Source organism: Pseudonaja textilis, chromosome 3, assembly GCF_049901715.1.
Source record: "Pseudonaja textilis isolate UNSWEBS1 chromosome 3, rPseTex1.2, whole genome shotgun sequence".
Lineage (NCBI taxonomy): Eukaryota > Metazoa > Chordata > Lepidosauria > Squamata > Elapidae > Pseudonaja > Pseudonaja textilis.
In genome coordinates this window covers 104,416,229-104,440,061 of record NC_141992.1, presented here as the reverse complement: position 1 = coordinate 104,440,061, position 23,833 = coordinate 104,416,229, and the positions used below count along the sequence as shown (strand labels likewise).

General features: G+C 40.3%; 1 protein-coding gene and 1 long non-coding RNA gene across 3 annotated transcripts in view; one reads left to right on the top strand and one right to left on the bottom strand.

The window, feature by feature from the left end:
- Positions 1 to 11,227, bottom strand: part of TMEM121 (transmembrane protein 121) — a 46,971-nt gene extending 35,744 nt beyond the window's left edge. The window contains exon 1 of one of the 2 annotated variants that reach the window (XM_087932002.1): positions 10,909 to 11,227. The gene's annotated coding sequence lies outside the window, so the exon portion shown is untranslated. Of the gene's footprint in view, positions 1 to 9,229; positions 9,372 to 10,908 lie in introns of those variants that run through there. The other variant, XM_087932003.1, reaches the window with a different exon arrangement.
- Positions 1 to 23,833, top strand: part of LOC148126247 (uncharacterized) — a 279,757-nt gene that overhangs the window by 145,101 nt on the left and 110,823 nt on the right. The window lies entirely within an intron of this gene.

The window sequence follows — 23,833 nt, the reverse complement described above, 5'->3', positions numbered from 1 at the left end:
GCTGACCAGTGGTTTGGTGATAACAGGGACACCCTAATCCTGAGAGATGAACTGGCCTGGAAGGGATCCAAACTGTATGTCCCCGCCAGCTTAAGACTTCAGATCCTACAGCACAGCCACAATTCCCGGTTGGTTGGCCACTTCAGATTCCCAAAAACCCTCCATTTAACCAGAAGGCAATTTTGGTGGCCAAAGATGAAAACAGATGTAGAAGAATATGTTAAGAGTTGTGCTACATGTGCAACCATGAAGATGAGACCAGGGAAGCCCCTGGGCTGCTCCAACAAATGGCCGACCCCGGGAGGAAATAGTCAATTTTACATTCAGAAGAAAATAGAATGATATATTTGCAATCAGCATTGATTCGTTAACAACAAATCATCTAAACATCCATGGTAATTTCATTTCATGAGAATCTGAAGGAATTACAGAATGCTTAACAACTTATAAATCTTATCTATAAAAGTCCTGTAACTTGAAAAAGATAGCAACAGATACTAGATAATGGTTATTCAGATACCTTGCTTTCATGTTTAGGAAGTTCAATGTATGTTGGTGGGAGGTATACCCTGCTTACTGGTTCACACTGAACCAGTGGTTTAACAATTCTTTTCATCAGAATTAAGTCAAAGCACTCAGGAAATACAAGCAGCATCAAGAGAGCTATCACTTTTTAAAAAAATAACTAGAGCATTTTCTATTTGGAGGCTTATGGTCTCTGAATGTACCATTAGTAAGGATAACTATATGATATCTGGATTCTGCAAATGCCTCAGGATATGCTTTGGTTATATTATCGCCTCAATGTTCAAATGAGTAGAAAGTTAAATAGAAGATCTGAAGTCTTTTCAGAACACAGACAGTAGGTTTTTGCTATATACTTTATTTTTTTAATATATGTTTTATTTTTATTATTCATAAACATGCTATATACTTTAATTTGCCATAAATTTGTACAAAAGAAAGAGCTTTACTAGTTACTGTATTTAAAGAAACCCAGAAGTTGTTTCTCTGCTCTTTGTAAACATTTAGAAAGGGAGTAACACCCCCCACCCCATCTCTTCAATGGGTAATATGGCATTCCCCCAATCTAACTCCCTTTTTCATGAGCCGGGAATCCCTGAGTTGGGTGACTGGATTGAGCTAAGCATTTGTTGACCAGATGCCCCTCCTGACACCACATGGACTCTTTCTTTCTTTCTTTCTTTCTTTCTTTCTTTTTCTTTCTTTCCCTTTTCCCCTTTTCCTAGGATTGAACTCTCCAACTTTCCAAGTGGGAGGTGAGCATCTTTACCACTAGGCCACCATGCTGCTCATTCCCCCTCAACTAACTATTCATGTAAAACTATTATTTAGCTTGCCTAAGATCAGATCAGGAATGTAAAAAATCCAGTAAGAGTTCCACTCTTTGATTTTCTGAGACAAAAAGTGATTTATGAATATGGATAGTCTCTCTTGAGCCAAGTTTGGTCTATATAACACAAAACCATATTCACACTTGGCAACAATTTAGAAGCGATTTGCAAATTGCTACTTGCCCAGCATTATTCAACTTCCCAGGCTAATCTAGAGGCTAATCTTTACCAAGGACTAATTTAATTTGAAATAGTTTGTGTACCTGTGCATATATATGTTTAACACAAAATCATGTATCAATATTATAGATAGCACAGCATCCTCCTTTTAATCAAGGGAGTACAGAGTAAACCTATACTCGGAGGCTTACATTGCATATTATTGTATATACATTGTATACATGTCTCATTCTCCAGCATCCCCCTAGTGTTCAGTTGCCCCTCTGTCTGAACACGGTACATTTCTTTCTAGTCAAATTTATGGTATAAAATAATATAGTCCTTGACTTATGACTGTAATGGAGTCTGTCCATCATGGTCATAAGTAATGGTAGTTGTAAAGTGGGTCACCCATGTGCCTGACTCAATTTTATGACCTTTTTGTGGCAGTTAATTGACTGCTGCAATTGTAAAGCAATCACCAAAGTTAAGTGAATGTCAGTTATTAAGCAAATCAATTGTTTTGAGCAATTGTTTTACTGAAAACCAGAAGTAAATGCCAGATTTTGGCAAAAATCTTCATAACATGTGGTCACATGATTGTGCAACATTGTAAATGACTGAATCGGCTGGTGGCTGAATGTCCAAAATTTAGTCAATTGACCATGGGGTTGGGGGCTGTCGGAACTTCAGAACCTAGGGGAGGTCCATCATGACATCAAATGGTTTGCTATCCAACCAGTCATATGTCGAAAACTACTTGTAAGTGGGATTGCCAGCAACAGCGATGTTCACGTTAAGCTTTCTAGAGGGTTTGGTCAGGATTGACTGCCTCCCTGACAGCTCCCTTTCTGAAGGGATCTTCTCAGGCTCACAATATGCAACATATTCTCCTAATTTATATATAATGCTAAATCATAATTTTGATTTGTTTTGAAATTATATTCATGTATGATTAACATTGGTTTTATAAGCCTTCTTTCCACTCTTGGAATGGACTTGTCCAACATGTTGAGCCATGGTGACTTAACTATTGTACCAAACTGGTTATCAGTCTTCAAGATTTTTCTCCCTTTGCTTTGCATCTTTCGGCTGTCATAAGTAACGGGGGGGGGGGGGATGGTTATGGGAAGTGAGCTGGAGGTGTTACAAACCAGAACTGTATAAGCTGGGGGCGGGGTACATTCTTGCTTAGGTTTCTATCCTACGCTATGCGCAGCTGCAACCCTTTATCAAACTATGTCAAGGTCAACGGACAGAAGCCTCATCACCACCTGGAGATGCCCACATGATGATATACACAACTTTTAATTGGATGAGCCAATTGAACTATTGGGGGTGGGAATGTTGCCATTGCTTTGTATATGTGATTTACATGCCCATTTTCTCAGATTCAGAATTCTTTTGTTGCTACCACTTGATTTCCAGTAAAAGATATCTTTTCTCTGATTAAAAGAGTCTAAGTATTTCTTTCTTGGATTTTGAATGGAACACCAGCTGACATTATTCTGAATCTCCACATTACCAGCCCACCTGGAGAATTAATAAATTTTCTTCTGAGGGGGTCTGAACACAATGTCAAATCCAGCCAGTGACCAAGAAGACCTGGGAGCAACTGGAGGACAAGATTCTCTGCTGCTAGAGGAAGCCGGGGAAGCAGACTTGTTAGCAGAACTAAATCTTTGGGAAAAACCAGCTGTAAAACCCAAATGGTCCCTGGGAGTCGGAAGGAGTTCCTGAAGTTATTGGGCTCCGCCCAGGGCTTAAGCTCCACCCACCACCCACAAACCAATGGGGCTTGTGAGAGGACTAACTCGGTATTGGAACAATATCTTCGATGTTATATAAATTATCAGCAAGATAATTGGGCTGACCTATTACTATTCGCTGAGGTGGCATATAATAATTTGGTACATAGTAGTACTGGGTTTACTCCGTTTAAAGTAGCTTCGGGGCAAGACTTTGTACCCATACCCGAGCTTCCATGGGAGAAACCTAACATTCAGTCATTAGATGAATGGATAACACAGCTCCAGCTTACCTGGCCGGTTACCCGTAAAGCATTAGATGTTGCTCATCAAGCTCATAAAAAATTTGCAGATAAAAAGAGAACTCCGCAAAAACCATATCAAGTCAAGGTCTTTTTATGCACCAGATATTTGCAGACTACACAAAAGTCAAAGAAGTTTGGACCTAAGTATGTTGGACCTTTCTCAATTGAACGAATTGTGAACCCTGTGGCAGTCCAACTGAAATTACCAAAAACTCTCCAACGGATCCACCCTGTTTTCCATGTTAGTTTATTAAAACCTGAACATACCTCTGACTTGAGACCAACTCAGGTTGATCCCCCTTACCATTGCTAATTGAACGTGAACAACATTTTGAAGTTAAAGAAATTTTGGATTCTCGAAAACAAAGGGGTTGACTCCAGTATTTGGTTGCTTGGAAACATTTTCCTCCTTCCCAGGCTGAGTGGGTGAATGAGAAGGATGTTAGAGCTCCTACACTTATCAAGGCATTTTGTATTAAATATCCTGATAAACCCTAAAATTAGTTTGTTGCTGTTACATGTATATTTTCTATTACCTTCTATATTTATCTTTTTTAGGACTAACGTCTCTTTTCTAGGAGGGCCCAATGTCAGCCTTCAAGATTTTCTCCCTTTGCTTTGCATCTTTCGGCTGTCATAAGTAATGGGTGGAGGAGGGGAGAATGGTTATGGGAAGTGAGCTGGAGGTGTTACAAACCAGAACTGTATAAGCTGGGTGGGGGTACATTCTTGCTTAGGTTTCTATCCTATGCTATGCGCAGCTGCAACCCTTTATCAAACTATGTCAAGGTCAATGGACAGAAGCCTCATCACCACCTGGAGATGCCCACATGATGATATACACAACTTTTAATTGGATGAGCCAATTGAACTATTGGGGGTGGGAATGTTGCCATTACTTTGTATATGTGGTTTACGCGCCCATTTTCTCAGATTCAGAATTCTTTTGTTGCTACCACTTGATTTCCAGTAAAAGATATCTTTTCTCTGATTAAGAGTCTAAGTATTTCTTTCTTGGATTTTGAATGGAGCACCAGCTGACACTGGTTTTCAGACAAAGACTCTACATTAGCTATTTCTGTTGTTTTAATGAGGCTAAAAGATCTGGACTGCAAAAATGTCAAGAGAACAATTGGCTATGAAGGGAACTAATTTTCAATCATTTTCATATGCACACTTAAGAATGACATTTAATAAAAATAAAAAGATGACTGAAATAAAACAAAGTAGGGAGGAATATACATGTTAACAAAGAATGAACGTGATTGCTAAAAAGAACATTTTTTGTTGAAATCTAAAATGGTAAAACATATGCATGTTAAAATGGGCTAAGAATGTTGGTTATAATATACGGAGGGATCAATGGGAAAGTATGTGGTTAAAAGAAATTAAATTCACCTTGTAGTTACAACTTAAGAGACAACTATTGTGATGTACCATCACCACATAAATTCGGACTTATAAAAAAAGTGGTGAGAATTTCCACATGGAAGTCTTCAATGAGACCGAATATTTGATGTTGACACAATTGCTGTCTAATTATTAAAAAACACAAAATAAATATATACTGCATCTGTGATGAAAGTTAGAATTATGAGCATCTATAATAGAGATAAATGATTATACATATTATGATATGACTACACAAATGGTGCACTTGCAATTAGAAGTTAATGACATGATAATCATTTGTGTAATAATTTCATGATGCACATAGTGTTATTTGGAGATATTTTGTGGCTTATAACAAAGTATTATACAATGGATATAAAAAGTCTCCACACCCATTAAAATATCTGGCTTTTGAGATGTAAATCACTTCAGAATTTTTCTACTTTTAACCTATTTAACAAATTAACACATAAGCTGTACAATTCAATAGAAAAATAAACTGAAATCTTTTAGAGGGAAAGTAACAATAACAAACATGGTCGCACATCTTTAAACTAATACTTAGTTGATGCACCTTTTAATTTTATGACAGCATTAGCATTTGGGGCAGGAGGCCGTCAGCAACTCACATTCCCATTGTCTTGGGAATCTTTGCCTACACTTCCTTGCACAAGCATTTCACATCTGTCAAACTGTAAGGATGTGATGACCCGGGGCATGGCACAAAGGCAACATAGTTACATAAGTAAGAAAAGTCCCTTTAATATCTCCAACTTTGTCCCTAATGTCCAGTTACCTTCGGCTGGAGAAAAAAAAACTGTTCCAAGAACAGTCTTTAAGTGGAGGAAATTCAGTCTGAAAACAAAGTACATCTAAACTGTAAATAAATATCCACACAAACCACGCTGCAGTAATTAACTGGACAGGGCAGGATAAGGAGTTGCAGACTTCAAAGGCCAACAAAACCCACATAGTTGGGAAGACGCCAGGAACCCAGATAAGCCTCAACAAAACAAGATAATATGCTATTTGCTCTCAACAGTTGGCAACATATAACTGCCCTTTTTAAACACTGTGTTCCCAGCTGCAGCTAATGAAGGGAATCAGGGCCCTTTCCTCCTCTGTAAGCCACACAACTCACATTGCTCCCTTCTCAGTTCCTCCCTGTGTGCCCTAGGATGGAGAGGGAATGGGCCTGGGACTTCCTCTGAATTCCCTCTGCCTTGCTCTACCTCTCCCCTGCTTTGCCCAGCCAGACTTTGCTCTGCCCCAGTTTCTTCTACAGCCAATGGAGCCACACTCCCACTCCCTGTCAGCTGCTTGGCCTCTCCCTCGGAATCAGATTCCGACAGGGCCATGACAAAGGGCATCTCCTGTGCACAGTTCTCTTAGGTTCACTACACAGATTTTCATTTGGATTCAAGCTGGGCCATTCAAAACATTGATCTTCTGGTAAAGCCATTCTCTTGGAGGTATGCCATTGGGTCATTGTCATAAGTGAAAACCCTCTTCATCTTCAGCATTTCAGCAGAGGCCTGAAAGTTTTGTGCTAAAATTGACTGATATTTGGAACTGTTCATAATTCCCTCCACTATAACCCTAGTTCTAGCTGAAGAAAAGCAGTCCCATTGCCACCACCATATGTTTGCCACCACCATGCTTCAAGTAGGCATAGTGTACTTTTGGTGATGTGCAATGTTGTTTTTGTGCTAAACATACTTTTTGCAAGTTTGGATGTTTTTCTCTGTAATACAGGTAATCCTTGGAGTATGAGCATTCCCTTAGTGAACATTTGAAATTATGGATAAGTGCCCCCTAGCGTTTCAAGTCCTGAAACTATGAATCTTGCAGCACCATGGCAATTGTTTGCCCTTATGAACAACCACAAGGCTCTGTAATGTTCTCCTGAATGTTGCAGGTTGAAATGGAGCTTCAGAAGGGTGACTTGAATTCACCCCTCCGGCACTCTGTTCAAGCCTCAGCAGGCCTCCCCGGCATGTTGCAGCTCAAAATGGAGCTTCCAAGGAGCAGATCCACCCCTTGGAAGCTCCATTTTGGCCTGCAACATGCTGTGGGAGGCCCGCAGAAGCCTAAACGGATTCGGGGAGAACTTGGGTGGTCTTAGGTAGGTGGCCTGTTCTATCACTAGGCCCCCGCAATGGCCTTCCCCACCCTGAAATATCTCATGTGCACTTAACGAACCTTGCATTCAATTAGCGAATGCATGGGCAAAAGGTGGATCCCATTCAAGGTACAAGATTCAGTCCCACGAATCCTTGGGTTACGAATGGAATGGGCAGGCTCCATTACATTTGTAACTCAAGGACTACCTGTAAAAGGCTTCTGTTCTGCCACTATATCTACAGTTCAGACATATGAAGAAAATGGGATATTACTGACACATGTAGTACACAACCAGTACTTTTCAGAACTCCTGCATTTAACGCTGCTGTAGGTTTCTTGGCAGCCTCTCAAACCTGTTTTCTTTTGGGGTGGGTTTCATCAATGTCGGAGGGATATCCAGTTCTTGGTAATGTCACTGTTGTGATGTTCTCTTCTCCACATATTGATGACTATCTCCACTGTGTTCCATGGTATATCCAATGTCTTGACATTTTTTGTACCCTTCTCCTGACTAATATTTTCCAACAATGAGATCCCTTTGATGCTTTGTAAGCTCTTTACAGACCATGGCTTTTGGTGTAAACGACACCTCAGTAAATGTCAGAAAAATCCTACTAGAATAGCAGAACTTTATGTGGGTCTGATCAGAATCACTTTAATTGATGGCAAGTGTGTACTGACTACTATTTACCATCCATTTGAATGTGATTAATTCTGAACACAGTCACACCCCTACTTTATAAGAGGCTGTGCGTACTTATGCAACCGTTATTTATATTTTTATTATTACTTTCCATCCAAAAGTTTTATTTTCCAATTGAACTGAACAGCTTACATGTTACATTAAAGGTGGAAAAAATTCTGAAGTGATTTATCTTGGTCTGATTTTTTTACATCTCAAAAACCTGGCATTTTAACAGGAATGTGTAGACTTTTTATATCCACTGTATAAAGGATGATTCAATCTGTCACTTTTACCTTTTGGCCTAGTACTGATTATTCCCTGTGCTACTAATGTTTTTTTAATAGACATTTTTAAGATTGTTTTAAACAAGTGGACATTTTGTCTCTTTATATAATCAAAACCATAACTGAACCCAATGGGTTTTTTTCTCGACAAAAATTAACTTATGCTGTAAATACCCTACAGTCCATCCATCTGTCCTTGCAATAGAATTTCAACAGCTATAGCAATTGCTTAGACTTCAATACCACCCCATAGTGATTTACAGCAGTGATCCCCAACTTTTCTGCCTCCAGTCTAGGCAGTGGTGATGGAGAAAGGGTGTGTGTGAAGGGATGGTTTCATGTGTGCAACCTAATTCCGTGCATGCACAAATAGAGCTTTGCATGTTCATCCACTGCTTGCACGGACTGGGTCCCAATGGGCTGCAGATTGGGAGTTAGGGACCTCTGCTTTACAGCACTCTCTGAGCAGTTTATAAGTTAGCATATTGCCCCAACAATCATTTCACTGAGCACGGGAGAATGGAAGGCTGAGTAAACCTTGAGCTTATCGAACTCCTGGCTGTGGCAGAGTTAGCCTGCAATACTGCATTCTAGCCACTAGCCACCATGGGTCCTGGAATTTCAAATTCCCAGGTACAACAAGAAAACAGTATATAAATTTCACTTTATACTTTAATTAAATAACTAAAAATATAAATTTTATGCTGTTTGTTAGTAAGCATTTCTAGGCTTGATTCTTTTTCCTGTGGCCCATTTTTGTGCTTTCTTGAGCTTTAAGATAAACAATGGAAACCTTGGCCTAAATTCTCTCACACTGAGGATGGGGGAAAAGATCTTCATGGCTATGATTCCCAAACTGTGGAACGCTTCCACCTCAAAAGATTTGTTCATATTGTACCCTTTTCCCTCCAGGCCCAGACTTCCTTTCCTTCTGTGGCCCATTTTTTAATTTCTACAATTGGCAAAATTTTAAAGATTGTGGTTAATATGACTGTTTATAAAATCACATCTATGTTTCATTTTCTTGTTATGCTGTTATTTACGGTAGTTTGGGATATTAATGATGGGTCTGATTTGGTTGACTGTATATTGTTTTACACATCTGTCTTCTACAGAATGTTATTTCTATAAAATACTACTACTACTGATATTAATAATAATACTAACATGGATATACCGCTTATACAGGGACCTTCACTGCATGGATTGTTTTCCTCTTGTAGATTTGAACATACTTCTTAGGTGTTTGGAAAGGCCCCACAATCTTTTGTTTGCTTGTTTCATCTAATTGCCAAATGATACCTGTTTTCAGGAAAAAAAAGTAGCCTTAAATCTGATATAAAGAGTCCAACCATCATGCAAAAAATCAGTATTGACACACCTTCCCCATGGAAGACCTTCCTTAACATTGGTAAGTGGTCTAGGAGAAAAGGAGAAGTAGTGTGCACATACTAAAAGCATTTCATTGCTATCTCCTCCCACATCTAAGTCTGAACTATTTCTGCAGAAGGGGGAAAAAGAGAATCCATACCATCAGCTGTTGAACTTGTATTTTCTTAGAAGCCTCATTCACCTGCTGAACTGTTTCTGAGAGACAGTGAGCTGTGTGTCTGCGTGCACATGTCGAAAGGAAAATATTTCCATGTGCCCTACACAATAACAGTGACACCTCTTTTTCAATTCTTCTTCCTTCCCCAAGATTTAGAGATCAAGCAGCACAAAAGAGCTGTTACTTATGTGTCCACACATACATATGAGTAAGTAGTGATTGCAAACAATATGTGTTGATATCTCAGATCACTTGCCTGCTTCTTTAATCTGGAATGTATAAAGAAGAGTAAGAACAAAGCATGCTGTGCTGCTCAAGGGGCAAAAGCACAGAGAGCAGAATGGTCAACAACTATTTTCTACTTATTTGTTCCCTCAGAATGGTGCTCCGCTGGTAACTGGAATAATTTTAGATGGTCAAGAAACTTTCAACAATTAGAAAGGAAAAAGTTTGCCTTTCTGTTACCTAGTGAAATGCAGAAGGCACCAGCTGTCTCTTCAGGACCAGCCTAGTCCTCTAGTTCATGGAGTCCATTGGCATTGCCAAGAATGGGACACAGGTACCTGCAGGTACCTCCATCTCTGGGTCTCCCTCTTGTCCTCCCCACCTCATCCCCAGAAAAGCAGTGGAGATTAGGTTCAGTGGATCTAATGCTGCAATGGACCAAGGGAAACAATGCAAGCCAGCAGAGAGGTGGCTGGCTGTTCTTACGAGAACTAACCGCTAATCCTGTGTGGGCTCTGTGGACCTTGAGGGAGGGAAGGAAGGAAAGAAAGCTACTGCTACTGCTCCTCTCCCTCTTCTGGTGGGGATTGGACACGGGTGGAGGGTGGGGTGGGGAGAATAGGAAGTATTGTTCGGCATCTTTCAGTACAGGTGAGCTAGTTGAGAAAATGAGCCAGCTGCTTCTTGAGTGAGTAGCTGAGATGGCTTGCTTGTACATCTGGATTAGATCTGGCAGGCCCTGGCCTCTCAGCTGTCCAGTGAAAATAGGCAAGCAGAGGTGGAGGACCGGAGGGAGTGGGAAGGCAGCGCCATTGGGCTCAATCGTTTTCCCCCCATAAACGTTGTAAACCCAATCTGGCGTTTGTGCCCACTTTCCTTGACGCAATGGGGTGTAGAGGGACGATTAACTGGGTTGCTCCCCAGGATGCATTGCTCAGGATTCCCCAGAGCACTGAGTCGGCATCAAGGGGCAGGAGGAATTCCGACTCCCCACACCTTGGAATTTCATCCAAATCTTCCCTGCGGGCGTGAAGAAGGAGAACACAGCACACCGTCGGATTATGGTGCAGTCGGACTCTTACCTCGTTTTTTGGGGGGCTGAGTAAATTCCCTGCCTCTGCTGCGGCGCGCTTGAGACGCTTCCAGATGAAATGGAGAAGAGGGGAATCGTTCCGATCCACTCCCAGCACAGACAAACGAGTTCTAGAAAGAATCGCTTTTCCCCCACTCCCACCCCACGGCACGTTGGCTTTTCGAGAGGACGCCTGGCAATGCCTCTTGGCTCCACGTTCACGCAAGTACGGGAGGCGGCGGGGGCGAGATTGGCTGCCGCCGCCGCCGCCGCTTGCGCAGGAGGGGCTGCTAGGTTTGGAGATTTGGGGTGGGGGAGAAAAGGAAGAGGCGGGAGCGTCCGCAGGTGGAGGGGATGAAAATCGCAGCTTCGGATGACGCCAACGATGGGGAGGGGGCTACAGCTGCATTACTCCCTAATGAAGGACAGAAATATCCTTCGGAAAGGATGAGCGAAAGACCACGGGAAATAAGGGGTGTGCAGATAAGGGGACTCCATTAAAATCAGGATAAGTTGGAAAGAGGTGATAGAACAAGGAATGGGATACCCAGCAAATACAATAAGTAGAAATAATCGCACTGTCCTTTCCTGTGGGCTTTAGACCAATTTCTGTCCTTTCTCTAATATGGTTTTAAGGCGTTTTGTTCATTTATTTTTTAAAAGTACTGATATTTTCTCACTAGCCTGAAAAAGTAAACGATCGACGGAAGGATGGGCCTGGTGCGGAAAGAATTAGAATGGCAGGCCATAAAATGCAATATTGCCCCCACTAATTACTGTATTATAGCGCCTTCTGCTGTAGAACTGGGAGCCACTTTTTAATTTATAGTTTTAATTACTATTCTTTGTGTTTTTTTAGAACTACACTAAGCATTATTTTGATGGAAAGGTTGAATATTAATATTAATTGCAATTTCCATCTATTAAATACTAAGATTATACGTACAATAACATAAGTTTTAACTATTTGAATTCTTTATTAAGGAAAAGTTCCTTTGATTTTTTTGACCCAAAATTGGATATTTGAGTTCCTCCCATTCTTCTCCCTTGTTTGGGAGGTTTGATTCGTGCTCTCTCACGCCAAATCTAAAGTAGCTTAAATTTCTAGGAGGTATCCTTGGTAATTAGTGCGTCTCAGTTTACAAGTTCCAAGGCACTACCAACAAAGACTTTTAGGTAATTGTATTATCTCTTTTATTCAGATCCCTTTCTTGTTTTTTTCAGTAACTTCTCTATTATTTCCTTAAAAGAGACAGAGAAAGGGAGAGAAAGATAATAGCTGCAGGTTGGTTTTTGACTAGTGGCAGTAGAGTTGTCAATCTAGAACAGGGTGTCAAACTGAAAGCCCACAGGCTGGATTCAGCCCATGGAGTGCTTAGATGGCCTGGCAGTCTCTCTGCCAGCCAAAACAGGGCATAGCCCCCCCCCCCACCTCTTTAGCAGCATCTGCCAACTAGAACTAGATACCTTCTAAGATCTGGATGGCTCTTGTTCAGAAGAGCCAAAAACATCTGGCTCTTCATCCAGGTGTTTGATTATCTGTTTGTCATCTTTTATCTTAACCTTTTACATGTGATTGATCTAATTGTAATTGTTTTTATTGTCGTGAGCCACCCGGGGTCGTGGGTGGTATATCAATTTTGTAAATTATTACTAATATTAAGTCCTCCTGTGTCAGAGGACGTAACAAAGATTGATAGACTGTTCGACAGATAGTTTTTAGAGACATCTGGGAAATAGTTCATTTATGCTCTACTCCTATACAAAAGAGTCAAGCCCCATAGCTGGGGACTCTACATGTCTTTAATCTCAACATTATGGAATTGAGACTATTTGTGCCAGAAAGTAAATCTCCCTTTGTCTGGAATAGCTGTTTTGAATGCAAAGGGGGAAAAATACATCTCGAGCCTGTGTCAAACGCCCACCATGGCCTGGCTATGCCAACATGACTACACCCATCCCTGCCCCCCCCAGCCCACTGAGGTCAAACACAACTCTGATGCGGCCCTCAATGAAATTTGACACCCCTGATCTAAAAGCACCATGCCTGAACAGGAGTGCATTTTTATTTGAATGATGGTAAATGTTAGTAAATTTTTGTCAAGACTGCTGGTAAATAACTTGATCTAAGCCCAGAGCTACATCATAAATCTATTGCTAAAAAAGCAAATGTTGCATGATGGGAACTATTCCATGCAGCAAAAATGTGATAAAGAATAGAAATTATGGATAGTCGTGATTACTATTTTTAATGGTCACAATGGTCTGCTTTTTATCTTTATTTCTGTCTTCTAAAACTTATCAATAATACTTAGACTTCTTTCAAGATGGCTGTGAATATGGATGCTGTGGCTGGCCGCTCCTTCTTTCAGTGTATGGTGTGTATGATTCTTTGTGTTTTGGATTCTTTCCTTGATTGAATCCTGTGGGGCAAGGGGCATCTATAGCCGGCAAGCCTTGCTACAAATTGGAGTGAAATGTGAAAAGGCTATTATGGGCAATTTTATACATTTTCATAACATATGGAAGGAGGCAGCTAGGATCCTGGGGGAGCTATGCATCACTATCCCTGTAGGAAGGAAGAAGAGGCAGAGAAAGAGGAACAGGAAGAGGAAGGGAGGATGCCTTACTGGGGTTTTCTTTAGGACAGGACAGGAGCAGAAATTCTGGCAAGAGCAAAGGGGGAGGTTTAAGCCTTTATGTGAACAAAAGCTGGTATATCAATACAAAGATTGTAGACAGCCACTGCTCCATGGATCTGGAGTACATGATTCTTAAATGTAGACCCATATATCTTCCACAGGAATTCAGCATGGTTTTGATTACTGCAGTCTATATCCCACTTGACGCCAATACTAATATATATATATATATAATATTATATTATATTATATTATATTATATTATATTATATTATATTATATTATATTATATTATATTATATTATATTATATACAATACAATACAATACAATACAATACAATACTTTGGGATTCTTGTATAACATTGTTAGTAATCCTGAATAAGTATCCTGATGCTGTGCATATCATAGTGGGGGACTTTAATCAAGCTGATTTAAAAGCAGTGCTCCCTAATATTAACTCATAAAACATTTTGTATACATGTTTTATAGTTGTCAACAGAAAAGGGGGGGAGTTTCAAAGAGCAGGCAGCAGTGTGGAATCAAAAGTACATTCCATTCATATTTTCTTCAGAGACTGATTAGATGACTGAAGCTTTTGCTGTGCAAAAATCTAATTGGAGAGCATGATTGATGATTCTTGGCTATGGGCGTGTTTCATTGAATGATACACCCAGAGGGGTTGGGACAAAAGCAGGTTCAAGGGTGACAGTGAATTATGTATCTCAGAGTCAGCTACACCCAGGCTAATGCCAGCATGTTAACTTCTAATAAATCCTTCCAAGTATTGGGAGTGTGGCTCGGGGCTCATGATTTAATTAGAGTAACTGCCAGAATCCTGATAGATAGCCGACTCTCTTAATTAATCACTGGGGTGCCTGTGTCCCGGCCTCTTCCATCACTTCCCGACATCTAGGGTGCATGGAGAGAAACTCATGGCAGAGGCTATCAGGAGAAAGCTTAGCCTCCACCCAGAAGCAAACAGAAACTGATAGCATAATTACAGAAGGAGGACAGCTCCTCTTCAACTCCAAAGAGAAGAAACCTGCTCTGTTGGAAGGGAGAAAACCAGATAAGTATTGATGGAATCCCTGGGGAGATCCATAGAGCAGCTGAGAGAGGGATCTGAACAGGCCACCATTCGAGATGGTGGCCTGTCCTGCTGCCCAAAACAGACGGGAACTTTTACAAGGCCTTTTGAAGTGGGGAGAAGCAGGCGAGACCACGGCCTCCCTCTCTACACACCAAAAAAAAAAGTGCTCACAGCAGCAGGCAGTCTCTTCCTCCTGTGCGAACTAGAGCTGGGGAGGAAGGTCAGTCACCTCAAATGCAGGCTTACAGAGGGCTACAGGGAGAAGAAGGAGCAGAGCCCAACAAACCACCCCAGTTCAGGGGAAATTTGATGGAGACCCAGACCAGCTAGCTTTATTCCTCAACTCAGATAAGATCTATCTGGAACACTATGGACACCTCTACCCCTCCCCTAGAGCTTTCTGAGGGGCTAGAGGGAGAAGCAAGAGAATGGCTAGCAACCATCCACAAGAGGAGGGCCCCCTAACTATATGATGTAGATGACTTCCTACAACTGCTAGAGGTCAGATTTGTGGAGGCAGAGGAGGACCTGTACATGGAAGATGAGCTCAGCAACCTAAAGCAGGAAGGGCGACCCATCAAGGAACACATCCATGAATTCAGGAGAATCATTGGGAAGATACCCCTTTTGCCTGAGTGGATGCTGGTTCATTTTTTTTAGAAAGAGCCTGGACAAGCAAATTAGCAAAATAACTGCCTATCGGGACAAAAACCCTGAGGTGGCAGACCAAAGGCTGGAAGGTACCTTGCGATGATGCGGAGTAAATCTGTGGATTGTGGGGGACCCAGGAAAGGAGCCTTGGAGTCTCACCATGGATGGAGGGCAATTCGAGGAATACAATCAGAAAATGGGGTACTTGGGGTCAAAGATCCCACCGAGATCTCTCCTAGGGAGACAGATGGAGGCTGGGGGCTAGAAGGAATTGCCTGTCCAGCTAGGCATGAAATTAAGACACATGCACAAATTATGCATGGAGTGGACTTTGCACAGGGATGAAGCAGGAAAACCAATTTGGCTAAATAAAGGTACTTAAAATAAAAATATAGTAACATTGATCTTTCTCCCCTTCTAGATTTTTGCCTTTCCTAAATTAGATTAACTGAGATTTATGGTGAAAATCATGAGAGTGTATAAACTTGAGAGTTGTTTTCCCTTTCTTTTTTCTTTCCCTTATCTTTGTGTATGTATGTTTGTCAAGTTTTTGTGTGCCCTCAAGGTAAATGTAACTGTTAAATGTCTCTAATCCACAGAGACAAGAATTTTAAATTCTGTTAGAAAAAATGTTAAAATAAACCATAAAAAGAGAAATACCTTCAGCCTAGCTTGCCTGGCCAGAAGAACTGTGTTCCATTTTCCCCCTCGCTGTTCCTTTAAAAACAGTCCAGGGTTGTCAGGAGGGAATGTTTAAGCTCATTTAAAATAAAAGTTTTATTTTTTGCATTTACTGTATTGTAAGTGGGTTTATCTGTCTATTTAACATCTGTAGCATTAACCTATGCTATTTTTTTTCAAACCCTGCCTACAAGTTATCTGCCCCATTCCACCTTCCATCTCTTATCCTCTATTCTTCATTCTCCATTTCAGAACAACAATGCCTCTTCTGGGAGAATCACCTACAAAGCAGGGAAGTGGTCTTATTCTCATATCTTTCAGCACTGCACAGATGACTCTGTAATCTATGGAAGCAGAGCGTGCTTACCCAGATGCTGCCTCCAGAGGAGACCATCCATTTGAGCTAGGGAATTGGGTTTGGATCTGGTTATCTACTGGAAAGCCACCACTGCAACCAGAGTGGAACAGATATTCTCAGATCCTACTGATCATCCAGACCCCTATGAAAATTGCAGAGAAAAAGGGACTTCTGAATCCATTGTCCCCACATAAAGCCAGCCATAACCAACCATAGGACTGAGCCAAGCCCAGCACCAAAGGTTCCACCCATCAGACTTAAAGGAAAGACCCTGAGATGTACAAGTGGAGACTAAAGACTCTCTTTGAAGTCTCAGAAGACAACTGGAAGGACTATGGGGGAGGCACAGCCATTATTTACTAAGGCACAATCATGACTGCAAAGAATTTTGGGGCATGTGCTTACTTCAAATTCACTGAAAGCTCACAAAAAGTGACATCAAATGTCTAAAAAGGAATTGGCACAAAATATTGGATACCATAAATTTCCTTGCTCCCTTCACTTGTTGAAAGTTCTTTTGGGAGCAATTGCCTTAACCATCATGGGAATATTATTCTGCTAACTTTACCTTGTATTTTTCCTTGCCCCAGTAATTTGCAAAATCACCTCCCATATCAACAGACACCCAAATAAGGATGGCAGTCAAATACACACACACACACACACACACACACAGAGTAACAGAACAGCATAGGTGCAATTTGAATAGCATGTCTAATTCTAGAAGCTAAATCAAAACATTTGCCAGCCATTTTATCTGCATAATAGTCCTTTTTCATATTGTACTTCAAAGTTTCTTCTAATTGGCCACAGTACAATGGAAAATAATGCCATTGGATATCAGAGCAGGAATGCAGTGATAATAGTGAAGTAAAAAAAAGTGATTTCTTCACAATGAATATTGCTACAAAGTAGTCTGTTTACAGTTTAGTTCATTAGGAGATTTTATCTTGAATTGCTCTGGTTTTTACAAAGTGTTTGTGAGTGAGCATGATTCTGTTTACACAATGTCTCACATTCTGTGCGTAGGATCATAGGATTGGAAGGGACCTTGGACCTCTTCTAGTCCAATCCCAAAATATGGAATGACTCCAGGAATTCCTTGTAAGAGTCGTTCCATCAGGCTCTGAAAGCTGCACTTATCCCAAACTGTAACCTCTTACATTTGAACGTATCCCTGTGTGTAATTATTGTCTGATCTCTGCAGTAGCTGAGTCCACCGGGAGCTGTTGGTAAGCTGCTGCCGTATCAAGCTTAACAAAAATTTTGCCATTACCCAGTGAGTGCAAAAGACGTTGCACAACAGGGACTGGGTATGCACTTTGTTGTAGTGCTAAATTAACTGTAGCTTTATAATCAGTGCATACCCTAATTGACCCGTCAGCCTTGATGGGTGTCACTATGGGGGTCTCCCGTGGTTCATGATCCACTGGTTCTAATACCCCTTGAGTGCTAAGCTTATCAAGCTTGGAATCAATTTTTGGGCGGAGTGTGAAGGGCACTCGCCGTGCTTTCAGCAATCTTGGAGTGACTTGTGGGTCTAAATTAAGTGAAATTGATTTTCCATTGTATTTTCCCAATTCATTGGTAAAGACATTAGCAAATTCCTTTGTTTTTTTAAAAAAACAAATTTTATTGATTTTCAGAAACAATACACAAACAAACAAAACATAAAACATAAAACATCTTTTCTGAAAGCAGCTTGATCCTGGGTTACATCTCTTTGTACAGACACAAATTCAAATTCATGCTCATTTTATATACCATTCCATATCTTATTGACATTTTACATTTTCTATTTAGCTTCTCCCCTCTTTTAACTTTCTTAATTTTATTTTATTTATTTCATCTCAGTTCAGATCATTATGCTTATTATTCTTTGTCCTGTTTCCAGCTATCTATTATCTTTTCCCTTTAAACAAAATTTCTCCTGTACACTGATTGAAGTATGACGCCTTTATCTCTTTCCCCTAAATTTATAACACTTAGTATAGTACATAACTTCCATTTGGATTCTGCTTAGTACATTCTAAAGTTAGACACTATATTTTTTTAAAAAGAAAATATTATAAATATATAATATAATTAAAACAACAACCCATACCAATTCAAATCTATCATTAATATTAATATTCATTTAAATCTTGAACATTTTACACATTACTTTTCAATTAAATATCATACTTTTATGGGAACACTTATAAACTTTCCATAGTTATTTCCCCCCCACTTCACTTATATTTTAAAACATTGTGTCATTAAAATGTTCCCATTCCTCCCTAATTCAATTCTCTCATTTATTTCATTGCCTTCCTTTTGTTCACAAAAATTTCACTAAATTACACTGAATATTTTATCCCACTTTTTAATCACATGTTGTTTCCAATTTTCTAACATTATTTCTAATACAAATATAACAATACAATCTTATGTACCTTCGCAGAATCCCTTTTTCAATTAATTTTTTACCCATTATCTCTAAATAAATCCTGTTTCTTTACATCTTGCTCCACACCATTGAAACTTCTCATCCCTTCCTTCCTCTCTTGCTTCTTCTCCCTGCCCTTTTTACCCCCTTGTCTCTCCACCTCCATTTCCCTCTTCTGTATTCCCCCTTTCTGTTGTTTTCTAACATATCCACTTTTCACCTTATTTTTCCCTTTTTTGGTTGTTTTTTTAGATCTTAAAGTTTCCATTTTTTTCCCTCCTTTCCCCTTTCTTCCCCAAGTAAAGTTACTTGTTCATCAAAGATGGCTTCTTCTTTGTCCCAATCATCTTATTGCGCAGTCAGTTTCTCATAGGTACAAATCGCCATTTCTAAGAATTGAAAAAGAGAGCCAAGAGAGCCCTTCCCTTGTTGTTCTTTTCTTTGTATTTTTTGAATTCAATTTTCAGTTCATCCACAAGTGATGCCATTGTAGAAAAGAAAAACTTTTTCCAAACAACCACCCAAATGTTTTTAGTCCTTCAAATATAATTTCCCAAAGTCCCAAAGTCACCAAACAGTCCAAATAAGCTGTTTCTTTTAACACTTTCTTCTTTCTTCACTTTTTCTTCTTGGGGTTACTGTTTAGTTACAAAATTCCAGTTAAAATGTATCTTTTAGAAGTCTTGTTAGTATTTAATGATTCTTTTAAGTTCTAGGCAATCTCCTGCTGCCTTCCAAATCCTGCTCCTATTCTTTTCCTCTCCCTTCCCACTTACAGCAAAAAATTTTTTTAAAATGTTCAGAAATCCTTATTATCCCCTTAACATTTAATTATCCAGTTTAGTTACCTATTGGTGGCAAATCAGGTTTTTCCGATTTCTCATTCATGTCTGTTTGCTGTCAACGTTAGGAAGGAGAGTGAAAAAAAAGAACTTTCCCTTTTAACTTTCATTCGCCGCTTGCAAGTCTTTGGGAATGATGTATCTTTTGCAAATTTTAAATTCCAGGGTACCTTAATTGTTGCTTTTTGTCCCAGTCAGCCAAAAACTTTCACTTCTTAACTTCCTCCTGCACTTTCTTTTCTGGCTGAGTGCTTCTTTGACGCGGCCATTTCTGACCGCCACTCTACCACCTTCGGAAAAGGGAGTTTAGCCGGCTGGGGAGGAGAGGTACGAATCCTCTCGACCCTGCCAGATCTCCCCTGTCTTCACCACCTTCTACGGGGTGGCTTAGCCCTGAAGCCAGGTGGCTTGGGGCACTCCAGCGGCGAGCACAGGCAGAAACCGCGCACGATCACGGATTCCTGCCTGCCCCGAAGCGCTGCAAACCGGAACTCTGCAAATTCCTTTGTTAAAGTGTCAGCGGTGTCTGACACTTCGCCATCAGTGGCATGAACTCCATTTATAGCAAGATCAAGGGAATTGAGCCAATCAAGGCCTAGAAGGCTGGGCAGTGCCCTTTCAACTACTATGAGTTGAAGGTGACCTTTAAATTGTTTAAATTCTACTGCTACCTTGCTGCTTCCCAAAATGGGAATGGCATTCCCTTGGTAATTCCTAAGTTTGAGGGAGCAGGGTCTCAATCTTTTCTTTGACATCTTGGGCACCAATCTTTTGATAGTGCTCCAAGATATCAAAGAAAAGGAAGACCCTGTGTCAACCTCCATTTGGCAGTTTTGTCCTATTTTAACTGCTAGAAAAAAATTCTTAATGGACAGATTGGTTTGCCCTGGGGTTGATTGGGTAATTATCCCTTTGGATTGTGAAACAATCCCCCCCTTGTTTCGTGGGTTTTGCCTGAACCCTATCATCTGGCAGAATAGTTCTGCACATCCTTGCTAGTTGGCCTTTTTTCCTGCAGTGCTGACAGTTTGTGGTTTTAAACCTGCAGACTGCTTGCAGATGATTACCTCTGCAGCCAATACATGTTTGTGCCTGAGGGGTTTTGCTGATGGGCCATTTTTTACCTGATGCTGTTTTCAGCTGATGTATGTCGTTCTCACCCATTGTGTCATTTTCTTCGTTGGAGGTTTCTTCATGGTGGACAGCTGTGGCTTTTCTCCCAGTGGTTGGGCTGCTAGTGCCGTGAATCTCCATAGTTGATTTATTTGACAGTTTGGCAGCACATTCTTTGTGTAGAGTTGCTTAAAATGTCAAATCTTGTTTTCCTAGCAGTCTGCACTGAATACATAGGTTCCTCAGCCCGCTCACTAGCTGGTCGAATAGGACATCGTCTAATTCTTTAAAGTCGCAGTGTAGGGCAGCCGCTTGAAGCCACACCATATATTCGTTCACTGATTCACCTTCTGCTTGGTCTCGGTGGTAGAACGCATGCCGGCAGGTGATTTGTGAGGGCATTGGAGCATAATGGTTTTTTACCTTAGCCATTAATGTGTCCCAGGAAACTATTAAGAGGCTAACGGGCTAGGGGAGCTCTAGCACTGTCAAACATTTGTTTGCCACAGAAGTTTAAGAACAGTGCCCTTCGCCGGTTGCTCGTTATGTCCACCAGATTATTCGCCTCCAGGAAACAATCAAATCTCTCTATGTATCTTCCCAGGTTTCTATGTTTGCATCGAATGGTACGAATGACTTCAAAGCTGCCATTCTGACAGGTTCTACAGAACTACTGTTTCCTTAAGGCTGGATGGCTGGTAGAAGTGGCTTTTAGCCCCTCAGAGTGACTCGCTTTTATGCGCCTTAATACGGAGGACTTTAAACTCGCCTATTGCCTCAGGAGGTGGTTATAATCCCATCTTTGTCACCAGTGCTTCATTCTGGAAAATGAACACACACAGGCGAGGCGGCTAGTCAAATAGTCACTATTTGTTTGTTGAATTGATTAAACTACATTTTTTCTACTCATCAAACATTGGTATTTTGAGATATTTCATTTTTCAAAAATTATAAAAAATCCAGTTTAAAAAGTTTCCATATTTATTCCTATTATGTTGATTGATTATTATTTAAGTATTCTTTTATCAAACAGACATTAACTCAGCTTTTATTCTTGGTATACTCTACAGTGAAAAATATAATACAAATCTTCAAATGATCAATAGCTAAAGATTAAATATTTTTCCCTTCACTCTGTAGGCACTTTATTTAATCCCAACCAACAAACTGACGAGTAATTTTTTTCTTGTTTTGAATTTTCTATTTGTCACATTACATAAAAAGCATCATAGGGTAGCTCTCTGGATTTGGTAACATATTTCTGCTAGGAATAACTATTGCTTAGAAGATATCCCCCTAACTTTTAAACAAGCTTTTTTTCTTTGTGCTTTCCCACCACCCCAGTTGGGTTTTTTCCCCCTGCAGAAATGAGATTCTCAAGAGCTCAGGAAAGAGTAACAACACTTGGAGATGCAAGAGTCCCCCTTCTATCTGTAGAGGCAGATCAAGCCACCCCTCCCTACAGTACAAGAAATGTTAGTGACTGAAATGTTGAAAATAAATCCTTTTGCTGGATTTGTTGGATACAATGATCTATTTCAAGTGTGTAGGGCATTTTGCCTACAATTTAAAATGTAGAACAATTAGTCATTTTTAAATGGTTGTACCGCATTTGTGATGTTACAGCCATTGCCATAGCAACAACTTGCTTCCATGTGCATAAAGAAGGGGAAGAGAGGAAGTATACAGATGTGCTGTCCCAAAATGGGAGGACAGGATTTTTCAACAATTCCAAAACTAGGCTAGTGCATTAGGGATTAGCTTCAGTATTTAATCTTTGGCTAAATGTTCTATATACTTCACATTCCCCTGCATCTGTCTTTGTAATATGTTCCCTGACAGGCTTACATAAATGAAAGCTGTAAATCAAATCTCCCTGAATCATGAGAAAAATAAAGGTTTGTTTTAACTACTTGATTAAAATGTACAGCAGGGATTCACAAAGCACTCTTCTGCATTGTTCACAGCGCTCTCTGCTAATATCCACAAGATTTTTCCCAAATAAAGGACTGAAATCCCCTTACCAAATATCAACCATGGAGATTTGAAATTGATGTAAGGTTCCAGGTGTTCTTAAAATCACTTTTCCCATTTCCCTAAATGTTATATTGATTTTTTTGGTATCATCCTTGCTTCATTTGTACAGTTAATCCTAAAGCTAGGATCCAAAGTGTCTGATGTCTGTGTGGTTTCTCGGGTAACACCCCCTCCTGGCCCTGGGGCTTGAAAATGTGAGTTGAAATCAGGCAGTGGGCCTTTCATGTAGCTCTTTGGTTAGAGGGCAGCATATTAGGCTACCATAACTGGCCTCTAGGATGAGAATAGAAAGTATTGATTTAATATCACCTGTTCACTACTTTCTCTTTCGACTTCCTTAATGTCTTTCCTTCTGCATTGTTGGAGGAAAATCATAATATACTCTTTTTGCATTTGTTATTTTTGCTCTGGAGGAACCTGAGATCCTAACCCATGTTCTCTTTTTATGCCCTTTCTGGAGTAACATACATCCCACCCTTATATTTTCATCTGCCATCAGAAATCCCTTCTATCTTGAGGATAATTTTATTTGTTCCTTTCTGTGATATCAGAACCCTAACCAGTGGTGGGATTCAAATAATTTAAGAACTGGTTCTCTGCCCTAATGACTGGCTGGGTAGGTGTTGCTGGTGGTCATGTGATTGGGTGGACATGACCATGGGTGGGATTCAATTTTTTTAAACAACTGGTTCTGTGGGTGTGGCATAGTAGGTGGATGTGGCTTGGTCATGTGATTGGGTGGATGTGGCCAATTCAGTGTTACTCACATCGAGGGGCACTTCTCCTTGCCTGGCCTCTCACGACAGTGGGTGCTGCAGTGGTCATAAGTGCGAAAAATTGTCATAAGTCACTTTTTTAAATTGTCAATTAAACTCACATTTAAATTTCAATCTTTCTAGCTAGCCAAGAAGCCTTGCTGAATGTCACTTATCTTGGTTCCTTAGATGTAAGATGTATGTGTGCACCTACACTGTCACGAACATAAATCCTCTACAAATAATTTCTTTGAAGAAATTGTAATTGAGTGTGGTTCCTCAAACAGCCATAAGATGGAGCCAGAAACCTGGTTTCCCAGAGAGTGATGCTAGTTG